The sequence below is a fragment of the Sceloporus occidentalis genome, unplaced genomic scaffold (genome assembly GCF_023333645.1).
Source record: "Sceloporus occidentalis isolate IW3139 unplaced genomic scaffold, rSceOcc1.0.p SCAF_121, whole genome shotgun sequence".
Classification (NCBI taxonomy): domain Eukaryota; kingdom Metazoa; phylum Chordata; class Lepidosauria; order Squamata; family Phrynosomatidae; genus Sceloporus; species Sceloporus occidentalis.
The window spans coordinates 613,781-627,139 of NW_028317101.1; positions in this window are offsets into that span (position 1 = coordinate 613,781).

The window sequence follows — 13,359 nt, forward strand, 5'->3', positions numbered from 1 at the left end:
CTTTGACCTGGAAAAATAGAAATACATGGTTTCCAAGAAACATGGAATAACCTTTAACCAGAGAGTGCAAAACAGTGGACGGAATCGAATGATGGAATGTGTTCACAGTATGCTAACTCTCCTGTCTATATTAAATTAACTATATGCTTCATATAGTTGTACTGTGTGACACTATGTACATGTATAATGCTGCTACCCATGCTAATTAGAACAGAACACCTATTTTCAGCACTGTACTATCCAGTCTGTAGTGAACTTGTGCACAATGACTTCATTCATATTCATTTTTTTTATATAGATATATATATATATATCTACATGCAGGAATAGTTATAAAAGGGACTGGGTGATTTTGTGCAGTGGACAGTTTAGAGCATGATTTTGAATTGATTTTGCCTTTATAAGGCTCATGCCTTGACTGTTCTGTCTATTAAAAAATAAATTGAAACAAATGTTGTCCTTGATCAAAGCTATCTCAAGTATGCCATATGTTGATTTATTCTTACAAAATTACCTTGCAACTGGAGAAGATCCTTGCCGAATCCTGTAGGAGAGGTGTATCGCAGGCGTCTCCTTTCCAAAGTGAGCCCATGAAAAATCGCTTACTGCTCTGTTTTCTGTGTGCTATAGGGAAAACTTGTGAACATGTGCTCATTTGTGCTATGATAAAAGCCTATCTCAAAATTACCAAATTCTCATGATTCGCAGTGCAGCTGATGGATGATGCTACAGCGCTTATGTTCTTGGCCTTGTATACTGAGCTACTGCTTTGCTGGATCCCTCTTCTGTGTTTGACCCTTGGCCTTGGACTCTGACCTCATTCTAGTGTTTATCCCTTGGTAGCCCATTGATCATGATATTCTGGTTTCTGACTTTTGACTTGGACTGTGACTATTCTTCTGATCATCCTTTGTACCGTGCATTGGTCGGCATCTACTACCGCCTGCTTCTGTCTGTTCCCTGCTGGTTTGCTGCGGTCGGACGGGTGCCCGGCCACAGGGCTTCCAGTCGCGGGCCTCGTCACCGGGCTTCCAGTTACCTGCCTGTACCGAGCTTGTCACTCCAAGTTTATATCCTGCTTGTGCTCAGAACACCTATAGATGGCACCCAAGAGGAAGAGTAGGGCTAAAGTGGAGAGCAGCCTTGAATTGAACACATCGTCAGCCTGCCTTCCGCCATGCTCAGAATCCGAACCTGCTCCTGCATCAAACTTCCTACCTGATCCGGCCCCCAGTGCCTTTACGCTTTGGGTGTGTTAATGTGTGAACATGTATCTCTGCGTACGTTAGTGTGAGTGCATGTGTCTTTGGGTATGTTTGTGAGTGTGAATATATGTCTGGTGATAGTATATGTGTGATTGTGTCGGTCTAGGTTAGTATGTGAATACAAGTCTGGGTATGTTAGTATGTGTGTTACTGGTTGTGTTTGAGTATCTGAGTATGCTCGTGTGGGTTTCTGGGTTTATATGTTAGGGTCAAGTGTATGTGGGAGTTTCTTAATGTGTGGGTTAGTGCTGAGTGTCTTGGTGCATGCGTTAGTGCTGAAGTTCTTATTGTGAGCACCAGTGCTGAGTAGTTGTGTTGGTGCGAGTGTCTAGTTGTGTGTTAGTGTGAGTGCCCCTCCGGAGGATAGACTCCGGATCCGCCCTTGGTTCTTATCTGCCGTCAAATTCTACATTTCTATGGAACAATCGTATGCTGCGGCTTCCTTCAAAGCTGAAAACATAAGAAAAGACAGCAGGTGGCAGCAGAGTTCAACTTTAAAATCTTCAATTTAAAAATCTGTCGAAGTCAGGCAAATAAGGGATGTTTTAGTACTTAGCCAAGCTGTCTGAAACAGTTTCTCTTCATCTGTATCTTGTGTATCTGTATCTGCCAATCTGTAATTATTTTATTACTATTTTACGGGGTAAGTTATATAAATATTAGATCAGAGCATCATAATAGAATGCCAGAGGAAATGTAAAAAAAAGAAACAGCCGCTAGATTCACCGATGCTACTCGCTTACAATCTTCACCTTCTGGAGGACCCAGCACAAATATAGAAAACTACCTCGGACTGACAATTTGATCTGTAGTGCGCCAGTGAGCCAATTTAACTCTAAGCGCTGCTCTTATTCTTTAGGGGCCTATTCTATTGTGTTTCAATAATGTCTTCAAATCTAGAAACCCTTTCTCCCTCTGGGTATAATGCTTTGTTTCGCGTCTGAAGGACGCTCTCACGACCCAGAGACCTTACATACGCCCAAATCCAATGTTTAGAAATCCACAAATAAAAAAAACACATTTTGAAGATGTTATCGGAGTGGGTAAAGTTATGACTCCTCATTCTCCGTTTCCTATGACTTACCTCAGTAGGAACTGTCCTCTATGTTGAGTGCTAGGATATGATGTCATCTTGGCCCACTGCATTTTAAGGACATTATGGCACAGAGTGAGCTCACTATGCAAGCTCTACGGGTTAGGCACTGTCCTCCATAGCGTATTTGAGCCTCTAATCTCTCTGATTGACCCATGGAGAAGTGGCGCACTGGTGAGCCCATTGGGTGATCTGCCCCAGTTAAATGGCGGAGGAGTTTCTGCCCTTGGGCCTAGTCAGCCTGGCCTAGAATACACATAACCAGGTTTTCAAATCTTATTAATATTAGTTTTATGTTTTCATCCCTAATAAATCCACCTGCACAGGAATGGAAATGTTAATGTTACTCAAATATGCTTTCATGCATCAAATGTTAGGTATGTTCCTCAAAAGTAATCTGAAAAATTGACCTTTTCCCAAGAAGCAAAATATAATTTCTCAAAGTTACATCAAGTGTCTTGCAGAAATCATGCCCTATAAACGAAAATCACAAAGTAAGGAAATGCTTCCAGGTGTCCTACACGTATAGAGTTAAGTTAAAATACAGAGTACGTTGGGTGGCTTTTGTTCTCCAGTTCATTGTAAAAATAACACATATCAACATTAACAAGAGATTTTGGTTGCTATTTGCAAATAATCCTGTTTTTCCTGGCATCGCACCAGATCATAGGGTGTGTTACCAGCCCAGAAACAGTCATTAAAGGGAACCACCACAAAAAATATCATCGGGGTTTATTCATTAAAATGCCGCAGGAGAGTCGTGGCTTCACTTTACTTAAGCGCATTTCACTTTTTTTGTGTCACGTGCCGGTAAGCACTTTTTCCACCTCGGACCCCTCCATGCCCTAGCCCCGGCCTTTTGGTTAGGTGTGCGGTGCATACTGGATAAATTTTTTTTTATCACACCAGCCGAAGGGCTGGGGCTTCCTAGGCGAGCGCTTTGTATATAGTTTTTGTTTCACACGATTTGCACTGTTTATTTTTTACTTTTTGTATTTGAATTTATTAATACAAACTGAAGACGGCACAGGACCCATATTTTTGAGCACTGAAAAGCCATGGTGGAGCCGGGTCCCCTAAAAAGGTCCGATTTTTCTGGTGAGTAGGGAGATAGGTAGCTTTTCCAAGCATCCCCCTCCTCCAAACGAGTATTTCAGTGGTCCCGACCCTTGCGGGGAAGGACCAAGAAGATCCGGCCCTCCTGCAGGCCTTATGGTCAGGGAGGGAAAGAAAGGGCCGCATATCCTTCAGGAGTGCGACCCCCGAAGAAAATGAAGAAGGGGACCTGGTGTCCACTGTGACCTTATGGCACTCGGCACTTTTTTATTTTTTTCACAGCGAAGTCAATGACTTCAGGGCTTCAATAAAAAAATAAAGAAGTCGTGGCTTCAACCCTTTCACTGAGCAAATCACAGGGCTGCGTTAACACTGTCCCTGCCCTGTATTATGCATTTGTTAATATTTACCCCGTTAAATGGGGAGCAGGGAAGGGCTGGTAATATTCAGCTGCATAGCCCACTAATAAAGCAGCCCAATGTACAATTGGAAGACAAATGTTTCATCATTCACCATTGAGTCTGATGTAAAACACATTGACAGAATGGGGATGCATAAAAATGCAGAAAGGGAACAGAGAAAGAATACAGCGAGTGAGTAAATTCTTACTACTTAACGTCCCTATAGATGTACATACAGGTCACCCAAAACAGAGTCAAGAAGACATACGTATGCTCAGCCTTTTATTTAGCAGGGAGATCTCCTGTCTAAAGATAGCCTAGACATACATCTATGAGCAGGCGCTCAGTGTGAGTGTTGGTACACCATCACTATTTAAGAGGAATATGATGCCGCTATATAAAACAAGAAATAATATTAATTGTGATAGTGAGACCCTCCAGTACAGGAGTCCCCAACCACCGGGACCGGTTCGTGGCATATAAGCAACTGGGCCACACAACAGGGTGACTACATTTCCCGGAATCGGTGGCTTCAAACGCTGTCATTTTTTTTTTTTTTATGTGGAGGAGAGCGTTAGCTCAAAGTTTTCAGCAACCGCTCAGGACCCCTCAGTCTCGTCTGCAAGGCCTCTAGCTCGGTTGCAGTGCCGGCATTTCATGCTGCGCGTCGGAATATGACGTCGTATTCTGGCGCTCAGCAGTGAAGCAGCACGCACCAAGGCGGAGCAGGGAGAAAGAGGCCTCTCGCTCCCACCATAGGACTCCTGGACGGTAAGTGAGCTTCAAAGGGAGAAAAGGGGGAGAGGGTACATAGTGAGAAGGGGGTAGTAAGCATATTGAAATAAATATATTGTGAGAATTAGTGAGAGAATGAAAGTGGAGTATTATAAATAATAATATATTAATAATAATAGATAGATAATAACTATAAGTAAAATGCACAATAAATGTAAATGCACTTGAATTAAACCCAAAACACCCCGTCCCCGTCTATGGAAAAATTGTCTTCCACAAAGCCGGTCTTTGGTGCCAAAAAGGTTGGGACTGCTGCTCCAGTAGATGTCAATCCTGACACCTGCTGGAAGATCTCAGGAGGAGAGAAGGGCCTGCAGGGATCCTCTGCTGACTGACACACACATCGCAGAGGGCGAAACATTAAAGGGAGCCCAGTGATGTCAAAATGACATCAACAAAGCTTCCAAAAAAAAAAAAAATGACATCGACAGCATCCACAAAATATTTTTTTAAAGTTCAGGCAGTGGCCCAAAACCTTTAAATTGGAGCGGCCCAGGGGGGCACTTGTCCCCCAAACTCCCTTGCCAGGCCTCCCCTGCAAAAGAGTAGGAAGGAAGGCACTACAATTCAAATACACATTTATACATATTTTACCTTACCTAATTACTGTAATCTAAAGTCTAACCTCTGTCTCTCAGGACTCTATTTAGGGCAGGTCACACACACACACACACACACACACACACCTCCCATTTTACTTTTATATCATTGTCATATGGTTGTAAGGAATGTATAGGTAATGTTTGCTACAAAAAAAAGCCTCATACACAGCAACATTATATTTTTCCTGTTCATGTGAGTTCTCACCTACCCATGATCCTCTGCTATTTCAGAAGCCAGTTCTCCGAGGCTCTTAGAGATCATAACATAGCACTAATTGCATGACATGTCATGCAGTAACATAGTTCATAACATAGTTTTTAAGGTTGAAAAAAGACCAAAGTCCATCAAGTTCAACCTATATACATATTGTGTCCCTACTGTGTTGATCCAGAGGAAGGCAAAAAACCCTTATGAAGCAGATGCCAATTGCCCCATACCAGGGGGAAAATTCCTTCCCGACTCCAAATATGGCAATCAGAATAAATCCCTGGATCAACGTTCTGTCCCTATTAATCTAATATCCATAACTTGTAATATTATTGCTTTCAAGAAACACGTCCAGGCTCCTTTTGAACTCTTTTATTGAGTTTACCATCACCACTTCCTCTGGCAGAGAGTTCCATAATCTCACCGCTCTTACTGTAAAGAACCCCCGTCTGTGCTGGTGTAGAAACCTTCTTTCCTCCAGCCGTAGAGGATGTCCCCTTGTTATAGATACAGTCCTGGGTATAAATAGGTCCTGGGAGTGATCTCTGTACTGTCCCCTTATATATTTATACATAGTTATTAAGTCCCCCCTAAGCCGTCTTTTTTCCAAACTAAATAACCCCAATTCTGATAATCTTTCTGGGTACTGTAGTCCTCCCATTCCCCTTATTACTCTGGTTGCCCGTCTTTGAACCCTCTCCAGCTCCACTATATCTTTCTTGTACACTGGTGCCCAGTACTGTACACAGTATTCCATGTGTGGTCTGACTAGTGACTTGTACAGGGGTAGAATTATTTCCTTGTCGTGGGCATCTATGCCCCTTTTGATGCACCCCATGATTTTATTTGCCTTAGCAGCAGCTGCCTGACACTGGTCGCTACAGGTAAATTTACTGTTAACTAAAACTCCTAAGTCCTTTTCCATGTCAGTCGTCCCCAGTGTTTTCCCATTTAATACATATTCCCAGCCTGGATTTTTCTTCCCCATGTGCATAACCTTACATTTATCTGTGTTGAACCTCATCTGCCACATCCCAGCCCAAGCCTCCAACCTATGCAGATCCATTTGTAATCGTGCGCTGTCCTCTATTGTGTTAACCACGTTACAGAGCTTAGTATCGTCTGCAAAGATTGATACTTTACTATGCAATCCCTCTACAAGGTCATTAATAAATATATTAAAAAGAATAGGACCCAAAACTGACCCCTGTGGTACCCCACTAGCAACAGTCACCCACTCAGAGTATGTACCATTAATAACCACCCTCTGTTTCCTATCACTGAGCCAGTTACTTACCCACATACACACATTCTCCCCCAGCCCAAGCATTCTCATTTTATGTACGAGCCTTTTATGTGGCACCGTATCAAATGCTTTGGAAAAATCAAGATATACGACATCCAGCGATTCACCCCGATCCAGTCTTGAGCTCACCTCCTCATAAAAGCTGATCAGGTTAGTTTGACAGGACCGATCCCTTGTAAACCCATGCTGATATGGAGTCATACACTTATTTTCATTGAGATACTCCAAAATAGCATCTCTTAGGAAACCCTCAAACAGTTTACACACAACAGAAGTTAAACTAACAGGCCTATAATTCCCCGGGTCACTTTTTGTCCCCTTTTTGAATATTGGCACAACATTTGCTATGCGCCAGTCCTGGGGAACAGACCCTGTCACTATAGAGTCCTTGAATATTAGAAATAGGGGTCTGTCTATTACATTACTTAACTCCCTTAGAACGCGGGGGTGAATGCCATCTGGACCTGGTGATTTGTCTATTTTGATTTTTTTTAGGCGGCACTGCACTTCTTCCTGGGTTAGACAGGCGACATGTACTGGGGCATTTATCTCATCCTGCTGTATATTACCTGGCATTTCATTTTCCTCTGTGAATACAGCAGAGAAGAATATATTTAATAGATAAATAGATAGTGTGTGACGTAAATACATAAGTATGCCATACATTGCATTAAACATCCTTAGCCAAGCCACGTACAGGCTTCTGACATCACTCACACCAATACTACCAGTGCCTGAAGTCCAGCTAGGAAAGGTGGCACTCATCTTTATTGAACCACGGGTTTATCCTCCCCACCTTTCCCCTTACCTCATCCCCATAGACTAACTGTTGGCTCAGGAGAGGGGTTTTCTGGTGGGAGGCAAATTTTAGTTACCCATCAATAGGAAAAATGATATGACCATGGCAGTAGTAGCTAACAGACCAGTATGTACTTGCGCAACATGAGACTTAGTTCATAATAGCTGGGGTGGTAAAGATTAGTCACAACTACCCCTGTCTACAATTCCTATGGTATTAAGTAATGGCTGACTGCATTTCACGGGAGCTGCAGTTAGTATGCAGTGTAGGTCACCACAATCCTAGTCTAGAAGCCCAGGTAGCAATGTGGCTGGCTAAATATTATTGTAGATGCAGTCAGCAAAAGTTAGTTTTTGTACTTTAGCCCCCAAAGCCCAATTTACTAGCTACTATTCCCATAATAATCAACGTTGCTATAATAATAACAGTGTTGCTCGCTGAACATTCATGGGAGTTGCAGTCAAGAAAAAAAAAAAGTACTTAGAGGGTAGTAAAAAGGGACATAAAGGCTTGGAACCAATATAGGACACTTGGTAGTTTTGCAGCAGTTGTGGTAACATTTGGCACTCAAAGTCATGTTATTACATTTCTCATGATGTCCAGCCAAATAAACTCCAAGCTGGGTTGAATGCAGCGATGCACTGGGCTCAATGCAACCCACCATCACAGTGCAGGTTGCTGAAGTGAATATGCTTTCTCCTAGAAAACTTCCTGTAGTCCATGGCAGGGCCAACCATATATTTTAGGTCATTGCCCAGTACCATTGGATGCCCTATGGGTAATTCTCTAATTGGCATCGGGATTTGAGACATCAACAGGAAAGATACTCGCGATATCTTTAAGTAGGGTTCCATAAGCACTTATAGTTAACATTGTGTCATACAATTAAAACATAAGCATAAACAATCTTACAACATCACTGTTTTGCTTTGTATCGTGTGCAAAAGCAAATGAAACTAAAATTGTCATTTGAATGTCTAAGTCCCCTAAGAGAGTGAAGTATCTCGTTTCCGACTTGCCCTGGAGTGGGGATTTATCTACCTATGAACATGTCCACAGTGTTTTGTATCCAGACTGCCTCCATTAAGAATAATGAAGAACACATTTTAGCCCACCCTCCTTGGCCATTTCATGTATTATGAATGTTAAAGAAAATACAACTTTTAAACAGAGAAATCATATCACTTTCCCGCTAGCCTTTCTTTTGAAAGGTAAGCCTATATTTTAAAGACTAGGCTTCCAACACTTACATTCATATTTAAACAGTGTTAAAAAGAAATAAAAACATCTGTTTAATTAAGGTAGTAGACGGACATTGTGTATTGACTCGTCACAGCTGGTGCCGAGTGTGCAGCACAACGGAGCACTAATGGCCTTCTGCATTTTAACCTGGCCATTAACTAAAGCATGTTTAGGAAAAACAAGAAAAAGCTTTGCCCTGACAGCTGACCTCCCAAAATTAGTTAATTGTATTTCAGTAGGAAATCCCTTACGAAAAAATTACTGCAGTTTTTCTGATTTAATACTGCAGTTTTTTGGACATGAAAAAACTGCAATACTGCACTTTTACTTTAGTATTACTGCATTTGTACTTCACTGTACTGCAGTTTTACTGCACATTTAGTGCACTTTTTTTTTTATACTGCAAACCTACAGTTGTACTTCAATGTAATACAGCTTTATTGCATTTGTACTTCCATACAAAAATAACTGCAGTAAAACTGCAGTACAGTGAAGTACAACTGCAGTAAAACTGCAGTAAAAGTGCAGTATTGCAGTTTTTTCATGTCCAAAAAACTGCAGTATTACTTCAGAAAAACTGCAGTAATTTTTTCGTAAGGGATCCATAAAAAACCTGGTCTGAAACGAGGTCTGGTGTGAGACCCACTGTAGAAATCCATGTTAAAGACACAATGATAATTAATGATAACTTGATATTAATGAAACTTTTTTTTTTTTTACTGACTGACCCAGAGATCTGGAGAAGCATTGCATATACTGCAGGGGCAGCAGTATGTGAAACATACCTGGATAACTGATGTCACCCTGTGATGTATGATCATAACAGGCACAGGACATGTATGTTTCCAATGTATATAAGCTGATAATGTGCATTTGATTAACAGTAGAGGTCGTTCAAAGGACCTACCCGTGTACCAAGAAGCTGTGTATGCTCTCTAAGACCCGATACCCCCTGCACACCATTATCACCCTGCCAGCATTCTAGATAAATAGAATCAAATAACCAACAGATCAGCAAATTCTGACGACATACACAATATTTGCAACCAGGGCAGCCATCATTACCCCTGTATGAGACTCAGATAAGCAGGCAGGCCGGCCTTCTTGATCTGTCATATGCCCCCTCATTGGCCTTTGTGGCCTGCTACTTGGCCCCTCTGGCCCATTGCCAGAAGGCTTTGGCTTTATTCTTGGTCCTTATCATGACAGCATGGAAAGCCATGAAGAAAGTAGTGGTGTTCGCGCCCGTGCATACTGCTACGTGTGGTTGTATGGTGTAATGCTTGTAACCAATTATACCAAGATAATAAATAAACGACAACTGAAACTTTTTTGGATGAACAAAGGCCGTGGTCTTTTATTTAGCTTATAACAAATTTATTTAACAATAACCAATCAAAACCAACTTTGTATCAATAACTTGTGACTGAATATCAAATAAACAAAAACTCTTGGCCCAAACCACAGAGTTATCAAATAATTTAATCAAGGCCAACTGCCCCAAAAGCCGGTCAGCCTGTCACCGAACAAACCCCCAACTGTTCACTCTCTTTGCAGAGAGCAAATTCGCCCCAATAAAAGCCACGACAGAAAATATAATCATTATTCACTTTTTTTTATTTTTTTTTAACATATCATTCAATCTTAAATAAGGGAGGGCGGGCGACAATTCAGCAGCTCTTCCATGCTGCTCCCCGTGGCACTGGTGAAAACTGCTGCTCACCAGACTTGAAGGTCAGTGCGGTCAGTTAGCACTAGTGTCACGGACTGGGTCCAAACAGATGACTGAAAGGACCCAGCGCGCCCAAAGATTGTGTGCAGGAGTCACAGTGCAGCAGTGGAGTTAGACAGGGCCTGGATGCAGGGCGACCACACTTACCCAGGTGTTGAGCACCTAGGGTTGTGCAGCCAAACACCAGCGCCCTGATATAGCAGCAGATGAAGTCCAGAATGAAACGAAGTGATATCCTGCAGACACCCTGGAGCAGGCGTGAAACATATCACTGGAATCACGTGCAGGATGCTGCAGGCTGGGAGTGTGGAAGCTGAGCAAAGGATATAGCAGAAACATAACAAGCAAGGGACAGGGAGACCAGGCACGAAACATAACCATACAAGACATACACGATACAGGGCACAACAAAGGACAGGGAACAAGGCAAGGAACACAGGGGAAGGAGTGAGGAGCCGGAATCCTCAGACGCTTCTCCTTTAAGCAAGGATAGGCCATATAAACTAGGACATAGGGAGAGGAGAGAGGAACCAGAATCCTCAGATGATACAAGGAAGAAGGGCAAAGGCACATAAGAGACAGACAAATATGAATACAGGAACTAGCCTAGAACTATATGATAACAATTGGAGATTCCGTCACATCATATGGCCATAGTATGCTTAGCCCACCGCTACGCCAAAGTACTCCAATGACGGTGGGTCCTAACGCTAATCCCTGCTGACAGTGGTACGAAACAAACTAAACATGTAATCCAAACACAAAGCACTGAGACATACCTTAGACTGCAGACTGAGACAAACAGAACACACAGGTGGGGCACACCTTATAAAGGAAACAGAGCTGAAGCAAAGAGCAGAAGCGGAAGCAAGGAATGGAAGATTAGAACAGAGCAAAAGGAAATCCAGGAATGGATCGAAGCAAAACAGGGAAACTGAAGCAAAACAGATATGCAGCTCTGCAGCCTGGGTAGAACGTGACAGCTAACCTAGGGTAGTGAACGGACGCCTCAGGGACACCTTCTTTTATATCTAAAATTCCCGCGCAAACTCTAGCGCGAGCGCATATAGATGCAAAAGCGCGGGAAAACTAAGCGGCGTGAGCTGCTCACGAGCACATCTACCACAAAAATGCACCAGAGGCAGTCCCTCCCCACACAAGAAGTCTTGCTTGTGAACATGAGGCTCCATTTAAAAGGAATGAGTGCTGCTGATCGGTCAGAGACTGATCAGCAGCCTCAAAAGTGGAAAAAAATATATACATGTAAAATCAATGCGTGGAGCAGAGAGTCTTCTATGACTGTCTGTCTGCTTTTAAAAGTAAAACAAAAGTGTCAGCTGCGTACACACTGCAAAAACTGATACCTGCTGTCATACAGGGAATCAGACATTTGGGCCCAATTAGCACATTTTTATTAATTTTAAAATCTGTAGATTACAACTTCCATCACCCTCCACCTTGCTAATAATGAAGGTGATGAGAGTTGTAGTCCACAAAAGCAGGCGCAACAGAAGAGCAAAAGGCTGGCATACAGGGGAGCAGGTATAACCAAGTGCCCCTATCGGCCCCTTTTCCCCCTTGGTAAATACACACTCATACTCACACACAAACACTTGCATGCTTTTACCACACTTCTACGATATGACCATATCTGGGAACTCTCCGGTTCTCCAGGTCAGAATCCGCCAGGTCTCGGGACAGTGTCAGTGGGAACGTGCAGTGCCATCAGTGGGCAATCCTGGCCACGTCCTGCAAGGGTAGGTTCTGGGTAGCTGGAGCCCACAAGTTTCCAGGCATGCACATGACCCTGCTGTATTCCTGCATCTCCAGACTGGTCCAAAATTGTTCACAAAGGTTCAGTATGGCTCAATGCTCCCGGGTGAGCCCACCCCTGTTTTTTTTTTAATCTAAACTCTGTATAGTGTATTATGCCATTTAACCCTATATTTTCTATGTGCCTACCTGGCCAAAGCTGTGTGGTGTTGTGCAATGAAGTGAGCGTTTCATGTAGTGTGTCCTGCATGGATGTGGGGTATTTCTGTGATCTGGGGGCCAGCTGTATGCATTTTGGTGATTTTTAGTGCATTTGCACATGACCTGTGAAAAACAAATAATGTGAGAGAGGTTTTGAAAAGAAAAAAAAATAATGGCCCTTATACTAACTGTGAAAATAATGCAAGAAAAATACTTTGAAACAGCAATGCAGGCCGTCTGATACCATATTTGCCCTATAATTGCCACAAAGATGCAGTAAATGTTACATTTAAGGTATTTTTCAAAGTCAAGATACTTCAATTAATGTATTTTCGATCAAGTCAACTACTTTAGTGACAACTATCATTGCAAAATCATACAATTTTTTTTTATGTTATTCATACTAAATGTTTGACTATACATCTAAAAGTGGTATCAAAAACAAAGCCATATCTCTCCTTGAGTAAATTATATATCATTTTTATGGTGCATGAACAATTTAAAAGGGAAACACGCAAAAAGCTCTACAAAGTATCCTCAGTGAAGAAGGGGATACACGACATGAAAGAGAAAACCACAATGACAGATAGCCTTCTTTCACTTCTCTCTACATGATGCAGAACTTGTCTGGAGATATTTTAGGAGGTCCCCTAGGTGGAACAGCACCTTTAACAATTGTGTCTGCTTTATTGAGCACAACTGTGGAATTTGTCATTATACCGTGACGTTTCTTCAGGAAGACTGCAGTATTTTACACAGATATGTGTGTATTATTTGCCTGTTGATGAAAAAAGCAATTCTTAAGGAAATCTGGTGTTTTTGTTAAAAACAAAACTCTAAAACTATATTTACACCAACAGAACATACAAGAAGTGTATATGTTGTG